Source organism: Triturus cristatus, chromosome 3_2, assembly GCF_964204655.1.
Source record: "Triturus cristatus chromosome 3_2, aTriCri1.1, whole genome shotgun sequence".
Taxonomy (NCBI): Eukaryota; Metazoa; Chordata; class Amphibia; order Caudata; family Salamandridae; genus Triturus; species Triturus cristatus.
The window spans coordinates 818,918,554-818,933,221 of NC_140584.1; the positions used below are offsets into that span (position 1 = coordinate 818,918,554).

The window sequence follows — 14,668 nt, forward strand, 5'->3', positions numbered from 1 at the left end:
CCAGATACTCCTTAAGATGAATTGTTTCCGGACCGGTGAGAGCGTATATCCTGCCACATGGGACAACCGCGCCTGGCACTAAATCGATGCGGCAGTCGTACTCCCGGTGCGGGGGCAGCTCTTCCGCCATTCGCACGTTGAACACCTCTTTATAGGGCAGGTACCAGGTTGGGAGCGTCACATCCTTCTCGGCTGCAGTGGCCACATGTTGAGCGGTGGTTCTGACTGTGACCGGGTGAGGGTTAGAGCTAACGCACCGGAGTCGGCATGAGGCGGATCGGAACGAGATGGTATTGGTGGACCATTCAATAGTAGGTTCGTGTTTTCTTAACCAAGGTAAACCCAGGATGAGGTTGCATCGGGGAGCTTGTATGATGTTCAACTGCAGCCACTCACCATGGTCCCCTCCTATGGTTATCCAGAGATACGGGGTAACGTATCGTATGGGCCCCGACTCCAGTTCCTTCCCGTCGACGGCGAAAACGAGTTCGGGCTGTTCCTTTGGTGTCAACCGGATCCCGAGTCTTTCCGCTTCCTGCTTGTCCAGGAAGCATCCCGTAGCCCCGGAGTCTATCATGGCTCTTATGGTTTGAGTTTGTTGGTTTATCACTGCTTCCAGCGAAATGAAGAAGTGATCGGGTTCTCGAGAGTTGTCGGATTCCATTGAAGGGATGGAGTGTTGGCTTGAAGGCTTCCCTTCCTGAACCTTCAAGCTCTGAAGTTTCCCGCGGTTCCTTCTTCTGTGGCCATAGCAGTCTGTCCGGTGCGTGGTCTGCTCGTCTTGGGTCTCACCGGACATTCTCGAAGATAGTGCCCCTTTTTCCCACAGTATAAACAGAGGCCCTGTTTGCGGCGGTAATCACGTTCGCTCAGGGTCAGCGAGGCTCTCACCGTCCCGATTTCCATGGGGTCCGACTTGGGGGCTCGAGCGTGTTCATATGAGGACGTTGTCTTATCTCTCCGTTTCTGATCCCCTTTTCGTTCTCGGAGACGATGTTCCAAGCGGGCGGCCAATTCCACCATTGCCGAGCAGGTTTGGGGTTGGGGGACAATTTGGGCGATGACGTCTTTTAATTCGTCCGTTAGCCCTCGGTAGAATATGGCTGACTGCTTGGATTCAGGCCAGTCGGTTTCTGCCACCAACCGACGAAAGCTGTTGAGGTAGCCTATGAAGTCGTTGGGGTTTTGCCGAAGGTTCAACAGGTCGCGGTCGGCCGAGAAGGTATCCGCTCGTCGGTCAAAGGTTCTCTCAAAGGCATTGCGGAAGGCATCCCAATCGTACAACAGGGCTTCATCTCGACGGACTATGGGTACCGCCCATTGTGCCGCATCCCCGGCTAAGTAGGAAATCAGGAAGGCCACCCTGGCTTGGTTGGTGAGGAAGAGCTTCGGTTTACAGTGGAAATGTAATAGGACCTGGGTCATGAAGACTTGCACTTTCTGTATGTCTCCATGAAAGCGTTCAGGAGGGGCCAATGGGACGTGTGCGGGCATTTCTACCACTACATGCGGGGTCGGTGGCGGGAACGGGGTCCCTGCATCGAAGGGGTTCGTCTGGAGCCGATCTATCCGTGCATGTAGTGCGGCTGTGTCAGAACGAGAAGCAGCTAGTTCTGCTTGTACTAGGGCGAGTGCGGCAACCACGTCCTCTAAAGTGGCCATGGTCTATTCAGCGCGATCGGGAGGAGAAAATTCGTGGGCCGATTATTCTGTCAAGTTTCCACTGGTTTCCTCTCCTCAGGATGACGCTGAAGCTCTAAGGGGTCCACCTCCCATCTGCCCCTAGTCCGGCGGATGTGTAATACACTCGGACGAAGGGGGCAGGTGAGCGAGGGAAGGAAGGATAGGAACGGCTGGGAGGGAGATCTGAAAGACAGACAGACACACAATGAGTGATGGCCTTCTCTACCCTTTTCCCCTGGTTCCCTTTTGTGTAACAGCCCTCTTACCGGACGTCTCCGCCCGCCTGGATGTTGGGAGTTCATGGAGGGTCCTCTACACTTATCTTCCAGGCACTAGAACAGGAGGAGAGGGTTGAAACGTCTAGGTATCACCTAGGGTTCTTGAACGCTTCTTCTCTTCCTTTCCGAACGGATGGGAGTCTCCAGAACCGTTACGTCACGGAACTGTGCAATCCCGGCAGAGTCGTTCCGTCCCTAGGAAGGGGGGTGATGGTCTGGTCGGGTGTCGGCGCTGCAACTCTAGGCTCCCCAGAACATCGAGCCGAGGAGCGCGATGCTCAGGGAGAGAGGGGGCCCGGAATCCTTGGGCGATACCTGCGGCGTTGCGCTGCTACTCTATGCTCCAGGAGGAGCCGGGAGCAGAGGAGCAAAACCCCAGGCGATGAAGCCCGGAAATCCGTGGGCGATACCTGCGGTGTTGCACTGCGACTCTATGCTCCAGGAGGAGCCGGGAGCAGAGGAGCAAAACCCCAGGCGATTAAGCCCGGAAATCCGTGGGCGATACCTGCGGCGTTGCGCTGCGACTCTAGACTCCAGGAGGAGCCGGGAGCCGAGGAGCGAAACCCCAGGTGATGATGCCCGGAAATCCGTGGGCGATGTCTGACTTAGCGCTCTCACTCAATGTCTGGGTCAGAGCTTGAGCCGAGGAGCAAAGGTTGATCAGCTACCTGTGAGGACTACTCACCGGGTGCTGGGCAAGGAACACGGAGTTTGAGAGGCGTTGCTGGAGACTCTCGGGGTACGTAGTTCTCGCCACCGAGAACCATCAGCTCGTACCTACGAAAACGGAAGGCTTCTGAGAATAATCGGCGCCGCCTTCCCGGGATTGGCCGCTTTTCAGCATTTCCGGCAGCGTGATCTGTCACGTGGGACGGGTACTACCGGGAGTTCTGGGAGATGCAGTTCTCGTTCTCGCCGTGCGGCTCGGCCATTGTCCAGGGGTAGGGAAGACGTGGCACTCAGCGCCTCCCGAGCGCGGATCATGACAGTAGGTGAGTAAATAGGAGTGTGATTAATTATTTGCATGACTGACTAGGTGTGAGAGTACCTCTATGGATGATTGGTGGTGTGTGAGTGTCTATGTAGGTGTATAAATGCATATGATAGTCTTGTACGGAGTGACTGTAAGAATGAGTGACTGTACAGGTGAGTGAGTGGAGGTGTATGTAGACCTAAGAGTTAATGAGTGGGTAAGTAGTTATTCGTATTGGAGTATCTATGGTTTTCAAAATGGCCGTCTGAAATTTTGAGTCGGTGTATCAAAGGTTATATTAGGGTGTGAGAAGATGCACTAATTTATCACATGGATGACGTCATCAGTGATGTCATCAGTGTTGTCATTTGAGATGTCATGAGTGATGTAATATGTGACGTCATCAGCAGTGCATTGCGGGGGCGCGAGTTATAGTTAGCTGAACTAACTATAATAGGGGAATTTCTAGGGTTTATAACTTATCTCTAAAGATATCATGAAAAGCATTCTTTTTTAAAAGTAGGGTGCACATTAGTTTTGTGGAAAAGCATCTTTGTGATTGGTTAAGAAAAAGCAGTTTCAACGTGGAGTATATATCATAGGATAAAATTTGCTCAGCTCAACCACACCTGCTACTTGCATTTGGAAGGCACTGTTCGAACTTAAAACAATCGTGAACTTTTAACCTGCACGTTTCGTTAAATGTTCAAGAAAATGTTACAAAAAAATATCGTTAAGTTTTAAAAAATTGATGAACTTTTAACCTGCACGTGTTGTAGAATGTTCTAGAAAGTGTGTTGATAGAATACGTTGCACTTCTGACTTCTATGTGTTGTTGAATATTTAAAAAACGGTTCATATGGAAAATTAAAAAGAAACCAATAGAGAAGTTTTGAAACCTAAAAGAATCAAGGAACTATTCTAATTTATTCTTTACATGTATTTATGTGTGCAGCAACAAAATTATAGACACAACAGCACTAGGAAGAGGAAGAAGCAGGGAGTGGGGGGAGGGGGGTTGATGGGCAGAATGGCACACATGCACAATTAAGTACAACACGCATATAGACTAACAATGGCCAAAATGAAACACACCAACAAGGAGCACAAGTCACCAACCCGCCAACATCACACCACTGAACGAGCATAGAAGTGAAAACTACGCTGCATTCATACAGGATGTGTAGAAAGGCCAGTCGTTGGTGTTGTGGGATGTCTGCGACCGTGGTCATTATGGATGAGATGCCCAGCATGTGGCACATGGTCGAGTTCACTGTGTGTTATGTTGCCAAACGGCTGCTCCTCCGTCCCACGAGCCCCCACACTTTTGTACGGTGCGCTGTTGTATCTTGTGCACTCGTACGGCACACCATTGTAATGCCTATTTGCGCATGTCCTGCTACATTCCAACTACAACATCACAGTGCCGTTTGGAGGTGGTGCATGCACTTTACAATATCGACTGCTGCGTCTCTTGTAGCAGGCCACACCAGAACACAGAGACACACTTACCGCACTTCCTGTACACGGACATGTCCGAGACACCCCGTTCCCCTTGCCGGATAGGCACACCCCTGCACTGACCTGTGAACTCCAGACCAGCACACGCCAGTTGTGCATGCAGGAGGATGCGTACGTAGCTACACATGCAGGCTCACTGCCAACGCTGAGGTGACAGCACACTGTGATGTTGCAGGGCTTGTGCCTATCATGCTAAGACAATGACCACAGGGACACACTTACTAAGATGTGGGTTTGGGGGGCATTGGCGGTCCTGGAGTTGTTGAGATGAGTCTTCTGGCCCTCATGGGTATCCCCGTATCATGCTCATTGACTCTATGGCACCTGTGGTTGTTCTGGTGTGGCTCTTGGCTGTCTTCCCTTTCATTGTGCAGGTAGTTGTCCGGCTTAACACCAGCAGAAAGCAGGTGTAAAATCCCTGGTGCTAACGTGTCTTATCGCCGGAATTTGTTTCGCATTGCAATTGGTGTGAAAGTTGTGATGTGATTTTTTTCGTGTGCAGAACAATATACGAACTAAGCAGTGTATCTCGTCAAGATCCAGCACCTGACGCACTATTCTCAATCAATATAAATACAATGAGATTTCTTAATAGATTTTGTGTGTACGCTGTAAGTGCAGCCAATACCTCAGTGCAATTCAATACAGGATTTTAGTATTTAGAATAAATCGGAAAGGTGCACCTCATGTCTTTTTGTACGGGAACGGCTACTCTCCATTTCATTATCAGCACTTTAACGGAAGTAAAGTTGAGATAAATTTAACACACTATTCAGAAGTTGGTGCAAACTGCAGATATCACCAGTATTCTAGGGATAAGTGCCCCAAAATTTAACACCATGGTGGACGCAATCAAATAACAGTAATAAGAACAAGAAAGAGTCACACAGCAGTTAAGAGAACAACCCAAAACGTTATTAATTTTTTTTTCAAACTTTATTTTTTATAATAATAAATATATAAACGATAAACTATTTTCAAACTTTATTTTTTTATTAACATATATATGAACTATAAACTAATAAACAAAATGTAACAACAATAATACAAAACAACAAGGCGGAACACTCCTGTGGGGACCATGGATGTCGATGACAGACCTGGAAAATCAGAAAGATTGTTAAAAAAAACAACATGGTATTCTCAACAAAATACCACAAGAAACAAATCACAGATATATAAAATGCATACAGCTAACAAAATTTTATAAGTTTAACTTACAAAAACTGTAAATGTTGCCGCTTTAAAATATTTACCGAATCTGAGGAAAATGTTTTGCAGAAGGCACCACGCCCACAACGTTTTTCTTCAGTGGTGAGGAAATTTTTTACTTTTCCCAAGGGGCAAACAAAGACCAATGCCACCTTCGTCACTCGCAAGAGTTCTGTTACGAGGGGATCCTAACAAAAAATACTCGTGCGGCACAGCAAGTATGATGAAACACCTAAGGACCCTTCATCCAAACAATCTTGCACGAGAAGAGTGCAAACAGATGAGAAACACTTCTGTTCTGTATCTGTAAAAAAGAATCACAAATAAATGTATATTAATAACTTTCAAATTTATACTATTCCATTACTGTACAAACACATTTTATATAAAAACTGGCTAAGAAACTATAGCCCTGAACCACAAGTGTGACGATCGTTAAAACACTACATGCATAGTGCATACTACTTTGAAGCAGTTCATGCCCTAAAGCCTACCTCACTAAAAGACTACATGCTAACTGACTAAATGATTACAGTACTATAAGGAGACACACTGGGTGAGTGACAGGGTGTTTGCTAGAAGAGTATGAATACTAACTAGGGAATAGAAGGTGTGAAACACAACTGTGTAGGTGATTAGAGGACTGCATCCATACTGCATAGGCATTTAAAGCAGTCCATGTGCTAAGGCCTGGCTCACTGCATTACTACTTGGGTACTGACTGAATGATTAGAGTACAGCAAGGAGAGTGCCTAGGTGAATTTATAAGTGCTAGGCTTTTCGCACAGGGAATGGATTAGTACTTGGTACTGAATGGGTCACTAAAGGAGTGCAAAGGCAGTAACAAGTTCTGGACTGTATGGATACTGACTAGGAAATTGAAAATGTGAAAGACAAGTGTCTAGGTGGTTAGAAGACTGAGTGCATAGGGCATAGGGGTTTGAAGCAGTCCATGTGCTAAGGCCTGGCTCAGTGTATGAATACTTAGGCACTGACTGAATGATTAGAGTACTGCAAAGATAGTATCTTGGTGAATTTATAAGTGTTTGGGTTTTAGCACAGTGAATGGATTAGTACATGGTGCTGAATGGGTCACTAGAGGACTGCAAAGGGAGTGACAGGGTATTTCCTGGAAGTGTATGGATACTGACTAGGGAATTGAAGGTGTGAAAGACAATTGTGTACGTGGTTAGAGGATTGCATGCATAGTGGATAAGGATTTGAAGCAGTCCATATACTAAGGCCGGGGGCACTGGATGAGTACTTGGGTACTGACTGAATGATTAGAGTACTGCAAGGAGAGTGCCTGGGTGAATTTATTAGGGTTTGGTGCAGTGAATGGGTCACTAGAGGAGTGCAACGGCAGTGACAGGGTGTTTGCTGGAAGTGAACGGATACTGACTGGGGAATTGAAGGTGTGAAAGACAAGTGTGTAGGTGGTTAGAGGACTGCATGCATAGTGGATAGGGGTTTGAAGAAGTCCATGTGCTAAGACCTGGCTCAGTGCATGAATACTTAGGCAGTGACTGAATCATTAGAGTACTGGAAAGAGAGTGTCTTGGTGAATTTATAAGTGTTTGGGTTTTGGCACAGTGAATGGATTAGTACATGCTGTTGAATGGGTCTCTAGAGGACTGCAAAGGAAATGACAGGATGTTTCCTGGAAGTGTATGGATACTGACTAGGGAATTGAAGGTGTAAAAGACAAGTGTATAGTATGTTAGAACACTACATGCATACTGCATAGACATTTGAAGCAATCTATTTGGTACTTAGAAACTGACTAAATAATCAGACTACTTCTAGGACAGTGCTTAGGTAAAACTTTTAAATGTTCAGTTCTGCCACAGTGAACAGAATAGTACATGGTACTGCACCTTAGTGTCAAACCCTGACTCATTTTATCAATGCATAAGCAAAGACTATCTTCTAATGCTACTAAAACTTGACAACATGAGAGGTTTTAAATTAGTTATCTGTCAGCAAATACACGATGTTACCAAATGCTTCTCTCACAGTGGTTCCCAAATGCACACAGACTCACAGTGTGATTCTAGACAACAACCACTATACCTAGGAGTTTACCAAAAATCATTCACTACTGTGGAAGTGGTAAGGGAACTGCACACAATCTACATATTTCACGACTGCACTTTAGTGTCAATACTAGGCCTGGGCCAAAATTCCGTTCCGTTCGCGGAAATTGCGATAATTTTGGCATTTTCGCGTTCCGTGGAAAGCGTGAAAATGTCAAAATTTCCGCATTCCGCAGCTTAGCGATAATTTGTTTCTTGCTCGCGCTGTAAAAAAATACATTCTTGCGTTCGCGCGATCGCCTTACCTGAATCCCCGCGTTCGCTGACAAGTTTTCCCGACCCGGTCGCGTTCTCCACGAGATATTGGATTGTTGGTAGCCATTTTGCGCTGTCTCACAACAGTTTGCGCTCGCATTGTCGCGCGATGACGTCATTTGTTACGCGAAAACACGTCATTCTTCTCGCGATCATGCACCGCGCGAGTATGAGAATATTGAGATCTCGAACACGTCATTCTACATCGCGAGCGGGAGGGTGAGGACGCGGGCACGTCTAATCGAACGCGAACAGGAGAAAGAGACCCCAAACACGTCATATCCAACGCGACAGGGACGAAGAGAACGCGATCATGTCATTTTCGACACGCCGGCGGAAGTAATGTGAAGCTCGAGAATTCGAACATGTAAAATTTTCAATTTGGAGAGGAATATCAGCTCTAGCAGCATGAAACCTTCTGCAAATGCTGATTTTGGATGAAAACAACTCCTTACATTGACATTTGGCTGTCCTTTTTTGTGCAAGGAGTCCTTTTTTAAAAAGGTGGAGAGAGGGAGGAAATGACACAGAATCTCCAACTTCCTGTTCCTGTCCAGCAGGCTCCTCCCAGTGCTTTGTCCATCTCCTGCTCATTCTGCCTTTGGATTTGGAGCTGGAAAGATCACTCTTTTTGTCTGCTGCATCATTGCAATTGGATTTGAGGATTTTTGGAATAGGATATTTTACAAGTAAGTGGTTGTTGTGTCTGTTTGATTGCGGGCATTGCAGTTGTTGTACTTGTAACTACAATTTATTTTTGATAATTATCATCATTCCTTTTTTTAAAAAAAATTTGTGGGTAGTCGTAGAACGCCCGAGCTAGCCATGGGCATGACCTCATGGGTGTGTGCCTGATGAAGCAACTGTTCCTTTTGGTGTTTTTTGAATGTATTTCATTTTCAAGCACATTTAGGGCATGGATGGCATTGGATTGAGTTGGGGAAGTGTGTTTTTTGGGGTGGCCTTTCTGATGTTGTTGGGCCTGGCCATGTGGCTGGTGGCCATTTTGAAGCCTAGGCCTGCAAGCTTGCCTGGCCTAGTCTGCCAACAGGCCTGCTTTTTCATCCACTAGGATCAGAGCAGGTAGCCACAGCTTTATTAATCTAGTGTTTTCTGTGTGGTCTGTTGAATTTGGACTTCATTCAGGGCATGGATGGCATTGGATTGAGTTGGGGAAGTGTGTTTTTTGGGGTGGCCTTTCTGATGTTGTTGGGCCTGGCCATGTGGCTGGTGGCCATTTTGAAGCCTAGGCCTGCAAGCTTGCCTGGCCTTGTCCGCCAACAGGCCTGCTTTCATCCACTAGGATCAGAGCAGGTAGCCACTGCTTTATTAATTTAGTGTTTTCTGTGTGGTCTGTTGAATTTAGACTTCATTTAGGGCATGGATGGCATTGGATTGAGTTGGGGAAGTGTGTTTTTTGGGGTGGCCTTTCTGATGTTGTTGGGCCTGGCCATGTGGCTGGTGGCCATTTTGAAGCCTAGGCCTGCAAGCTTGCCTGGCCTTGTCCGCCAACAGGCCTGCTTTCATCCACTAGGATCAGAGCAGGTAGCCACAGCTTTATTGATTTAGTGTTTTCTGTGTGGTCTGTTGAATTTAGACTTCATTTAGGGCATGGATGGCATTGGATTGAGTTGGGGAAGTGTGCTTTTTGGAGGTGGCCTTTCTGATGTTGTTGGGCCTGGCCATGTGGCTGGTGGCCATTTTGAAGCCTAGGCCTGCAAGCTTGCCTGGCCTTGTCCGCCAACAGGCCTGCTTTCATCCACTAGGATCAGAGCAGGTAGCCACTGCTTTATTAATTTAGTGTTTTCTGTGTGGTCTGTTGAATTTAGACTTCATTTGGGGCATGGATGGCATTGGATTGAGTTGGGGAAGTATGCTTTTTGGGGGTGGCCTTTCTGATGTTGTTGGGCCTGGCCATGTGGCTGGTGGCCATTTTGAAGCCTAGGCCTGCAAGCTTGCCTGGCCTTGTCCGCCAACAGGCCTGCTTTCATCCACTAGGATCAGAGCAGGTAGCCACAGCTTTATTAATTTAGTGTTTTCTGTGTGGTCTGTTGAATTTAGACTTCATTTAGGGCATGGATGGCATTGGATTGAGTTGGGGAAGTGTGCTTTTTGGGGGTGGCCTTTCTGATGTTGTTGGGCCTGGCCATGTGGCTGGTGGCCATTTTGAAGCCTAGGCCTGCAAGCTTGCCTGGCCTTGTCCGCCAACAGGCCTGCTTTCATCCACTAGGATCAGAGCAGGTAGCCACAGCTTTATTAATTTAGTGTTTTCTGTGTGGTCTGTTGAATTTAGACTTCATTTAGGGCATGGATGGCATTGGATTGAGTTGGGGAAGTGTGCTTTTTGGGGGTGGCCTTTCTGATGTTGTTTGGCCTGGCCATGTGGCTGGTGGCCATTTTGAAGCCTAGGCCTGCAAGCTTGCCTGGCCTTGTCCGCCAACAGGCCTGCTTTCATCCACTAGGATCAGAGCAGGTAGCCACAGCTTTATTAATTTAGTGTTTTCTGTGTGGTCTGTTGAATTTAGACTTCATTTAGGGCATGGATGGCATTGGATTGAGTTGGGGAAGTGTGCTTTTTAGGGGTGGCCTTTCTGATGTTGTTGGGCCTGGCCATGTGGCTGGTGGCCATTTTGAAGCCTAGGCCTGCAAGCTTGCCTGGCCTTGTCCGCCAACAGGCCTGCTTTCATCCACTAGGATCAGAGCAGGTAGCCACAGCTTTATTAATTTAGTGTTTTCTGTGTGGTCTGTTGAATTTAGACTTCATTTAGGGCATGGATGGCATTGGATTGAGTTGGGGAAGTGTGCTTTTGGGGGTGGCCTTTCTGATGTTGTTGGGCCTGGCCATGTGGCTGGTGGCCATTCTGAAGCCTAGGCCTGCAAGCTTGCCTGGCCTTGTACGCCAACAGGCCTGCTTTCATCCACTAGGATCAGAGCAGGTAGCCACAGCTTTATTAATTTAGTGTTTTCTGTGTGGTCTGTTGAATTTAGGCTTCATTTAGGGCATGGATGGCATTGGATTGAGTTGGGGAAGTGTGCTTTTTGGGGGTGGCCTTTCTGATGTTGGTTGTCTTAAAGACATGCTTTTGTTGTATGTGTCTGGTCACTGGTGTGTTGTTGGTGTGCAATGCATGCACCCTGCAGACCTTTTTGGGGCCTGTGAATGTTCGTATTTACATTTTGTTGCATTAAAAAGGCAGAGCAGTGTGCTTTAGCATGCATCCTTTACCTGGCTTTTATAGGCCTTTTGTCAGCTCCTGGTGTTCTGTTCTCCAGGCCCCCGGCTTGTTTGTGATTTGTGAGTGTCCATGTGGGTGGTGGCCTTTTTTGGTGTTTGGACTGGGAGTTATTAGTGTCCTGCTTTTGCCATAGGCCTGCATGGTTTTCCTATTGGCTATTTGGCTTACTGCTTCCATCCATCCACCCCCTTTGCCAGCAGCAGCTCCATGGATGCTGAGATGCTCAAATAATTTAATGGCAAATAGGGTCCACCCCACTTCCATTACATTTGTATTTTGGTGGTTATTATTAACTTTCCTATCCTTACTGAGAGTGTGGCTGTACACAGTAGTATAACATAGCCCTAGTTAAAAAAAAAGTCATAAATGGCTAGACTATCTTTTGTTTGCACTAGTACAGTACTAAGTAACTGAACCACAACAACAAATGCAACATTTCACTGATGTTCTTCTCCTGGCTTATTTGCTTTTAGGTGCACAAAAGACAGAGTAGGAGGTGTCATCAGCATCACCTGGCTACCCGTTGTACTGCCAGCCAGACAGAAGTCCTGCTGCGCATCACGTCCACGTGTGACCAGAACTTGTTGTGCATCTGCATCCTGCCTGACATCTGAAGAAGATGGCCCCAAAGAAAGGTACCAGGTCCAGTACCAAGAAAGTTGCCGGTGAGAAGAAGGAACAGAAAAAGGAAGTGCCATTAACTACGACTGGTGGTGTGCCGGCCAGTGTTTTTTTTGGCACCCAAAAAGTTACGCCTGCAGCAGCGTTGTCCGGGAACCAAGCTGGGAGCAGCACAGCGGTCCAACCACACCAACCTAGGCACAAGGGCTTTAGTGTCGCAGAGGTAGCCAGTCTACTAACGAGCAGCGATGTTGAAGAAATGTCATTACCGTAAAGTAGTACACAATCAAGTTCAACGCAGGCGCAAACTCAGCAGATCAGTGTGCAGCCGCAAGAAGAACAGCAGCAGCCGCCACAAGAAGAACAGCAGCAGCCGCCGCAAGAAGAACAGCAGCATCCGCCGCAAGAAGAACAGCAGCAGCCGCCGCAACAAGAACAGCAGCGGCCGCCGCAACAAGAACAGCAGCGGCCACCGCAACAAGAACAGCAGCGGCCGCCGCAACAAGAACAGCAGTGGCCGCTGCAACAAGAACAGCAGCGGCCGCCGCAACAAGAACAGCAGCGGCCGCCGCAGCCCACCATAGTAGTTGTTGCTCCTGACGTAGGGGCATTTCAGGAAATCGAGCTTCCTGCAGACAAAGTGGAGCAAAGTGAAACCACTGTTTCAGAAGATCTATTGTCTTCCAGACCACCAGCAAGGAAAAGGAGGCTTAGTCCATCATCTTCTTCAAGCCCCGCTTCTGATGATCGTGATGCCACTTGGCTCCCACCAGCTCAGTCTGAGAGTGATATACGCCACAAGACAATGCTTCTGAAAAGGAAGGTCCCAGAAAAACTTAGAGTTATGGAGGTAGATGTAGAAGAGGGGGGTGATGATGTTGATGAAGACGAGCCAGTCATCACGCACATTACTCCCGCCCCAAAGGGATTGGAGACCAACATTCTCACCCTATCCAGAAAGGCTGCTACTGAGCGGGATGTAGCACGGATATCACCAACACAGGTTACACCACCACTACCTCCAGCTGCCATATTTTCCAAGGCCCGGCAGGGACCTACATCCAGCTCAACCATCTCAGTAGGTAGTGGTAGTAAAAGTCACAGTCTAGGTGCACAGGGTCACATTTCAAGCACCCCCTCCAGTTCATCTGGTGTTGGAAGTGGCACATCCAGCAGTGGCAGAAAGTTCTCCTCCCCAGTTTGGGACTTCTTTTCTGTTAGCGCCAAGGAGGAGAACATTGCTATATGCTCAATTTGTCTGCAAGGTGTTCGGCGTGGTAAGCTTGGTACAAACTATGGTACCGGAGGACAAGCAAGTCATCTAAGAATACACCACACTATCGTGTGGGATGATCACCTAATTAAGTTAAAAGAAAGTAGAAAAACTCAACCCATTGAAGTTGGTCAGGATGAATCAGAGAGCGATATTATTGCGGTGGCAGGTGAAGAAGAGGGAGGCATTTCTAGCTCTGTCCCCAATAGTGCAGTGGTAACGCCCACATCCTCCTCAGTAACATCAGAGTGGCACCGCAGTAAGATCCATACTCAGAGTCTGGGTGAGACACCAAGGTGACCGGCGGCGAGTACCTCAATGAGACAATCTGTGTCGTTGAGCCTTAGTGGGTTAATGAAAACAGCACCACTAAGGAAAGTAAGCCAGCCTACCATTGAGAGCATGTTTAGGTTGGAGGGGCAGTTCCAACGCAAACACCCAACGGCACGATTGTACAATGCGAAGCTGGCTAAAATGTTAGCGCTGGACCTTCTTCCTTTTTCATTTGTGGAAGGGGTGGGTTTCCTTGAATTTGTGTCTGCCATCTGCCCGAAATGGAAAGTTCCCAGCCGGTCCTATTTCGCAAGAACTGCTGTTCCGGCACTACATCATGATGTGCTGGAATTGGTTGGACAAGCTTTGCAGCAGAGTGCTGTGCACAATATCCACCTGACAACAGACATGTGGAACAGTTGCCAAGCCACAGATTACATGTGCATCACTGCACACTGGATCTCTTTTGTGGGGGTTAGAGATAAACTATCTGCACGAGGTGTTGTTGACACAGCTGCGATTTTTGAAGGTACTCGGAAACATGCAACTGTAGCCATGTTCGCCATGGAGAAATCTCATACGGCTGAAAACATTTTACACGAGTTTCGCAGCAAGGTTTTCGAATGGCTGCGGTCCAGAGGGCTTGCTATTGGTTTTGTTGCCACAGACAATGGCAGTAATGTACTTAAGGCCATGGAACTTGGTTCCTATTTCAGGGTTCCGTGTTTGGCGCACTGCATAAACATTATAGTTCAAGACTTTCTGAAAAAAGAACCCATAGTCAGCAATTTACTGGCCATCTGCCGAAGAATATGCACTCATTTCAGCCATTCTTTTAAAGCTCGGAAGCAGCTGAGGATCATCCAACGTGAACATAGGATGCCAGTCAAGGCACTCATCCAGGAGGTGGCAACACGTTGGAACTCAACGTATTACATGCTTGATCGTCTGTATGAGCAGTACAGGTCACTCCATGAATATGTCTGGAACAGAATAGGGGATGCTACTATTAAAGGCATGAACCTTGACATGGAGCAATGGAGCCTAATTAAATGCCTGACTGAGATGCTGTCTCCTTTTGAGGTCTTCACACGTGAAGTCAGCAAGGAGGACTGTACAATGGGCCAAGCTATCCCATTATTGCAAATGTTAGAGCATGAGCTGAATAATGTGTCTGAATCATACAAAGGTGTAGAGGACAGAAGGCAAGCCCATGACTTGGTGGAGAGCTTTTCCCAGCGCTTGGC

The 14,668-nt window shown here is 47.4% G+C and overlaps 1 protein-coding gene across 8 annotated transcripts in view; it reads left to right on the forward strand.

Annotated features, from left to right (window-relative positions):
- The window catches only part of MPP4 (MAGUK p55 scaffold protein 4), a 397,034-nt gene that overhangs the window by 126,054 nt on the left and 256,312 nt on the right, over window positions 1–14,668 (forward strand). The window lies entirely within an intron of this gene.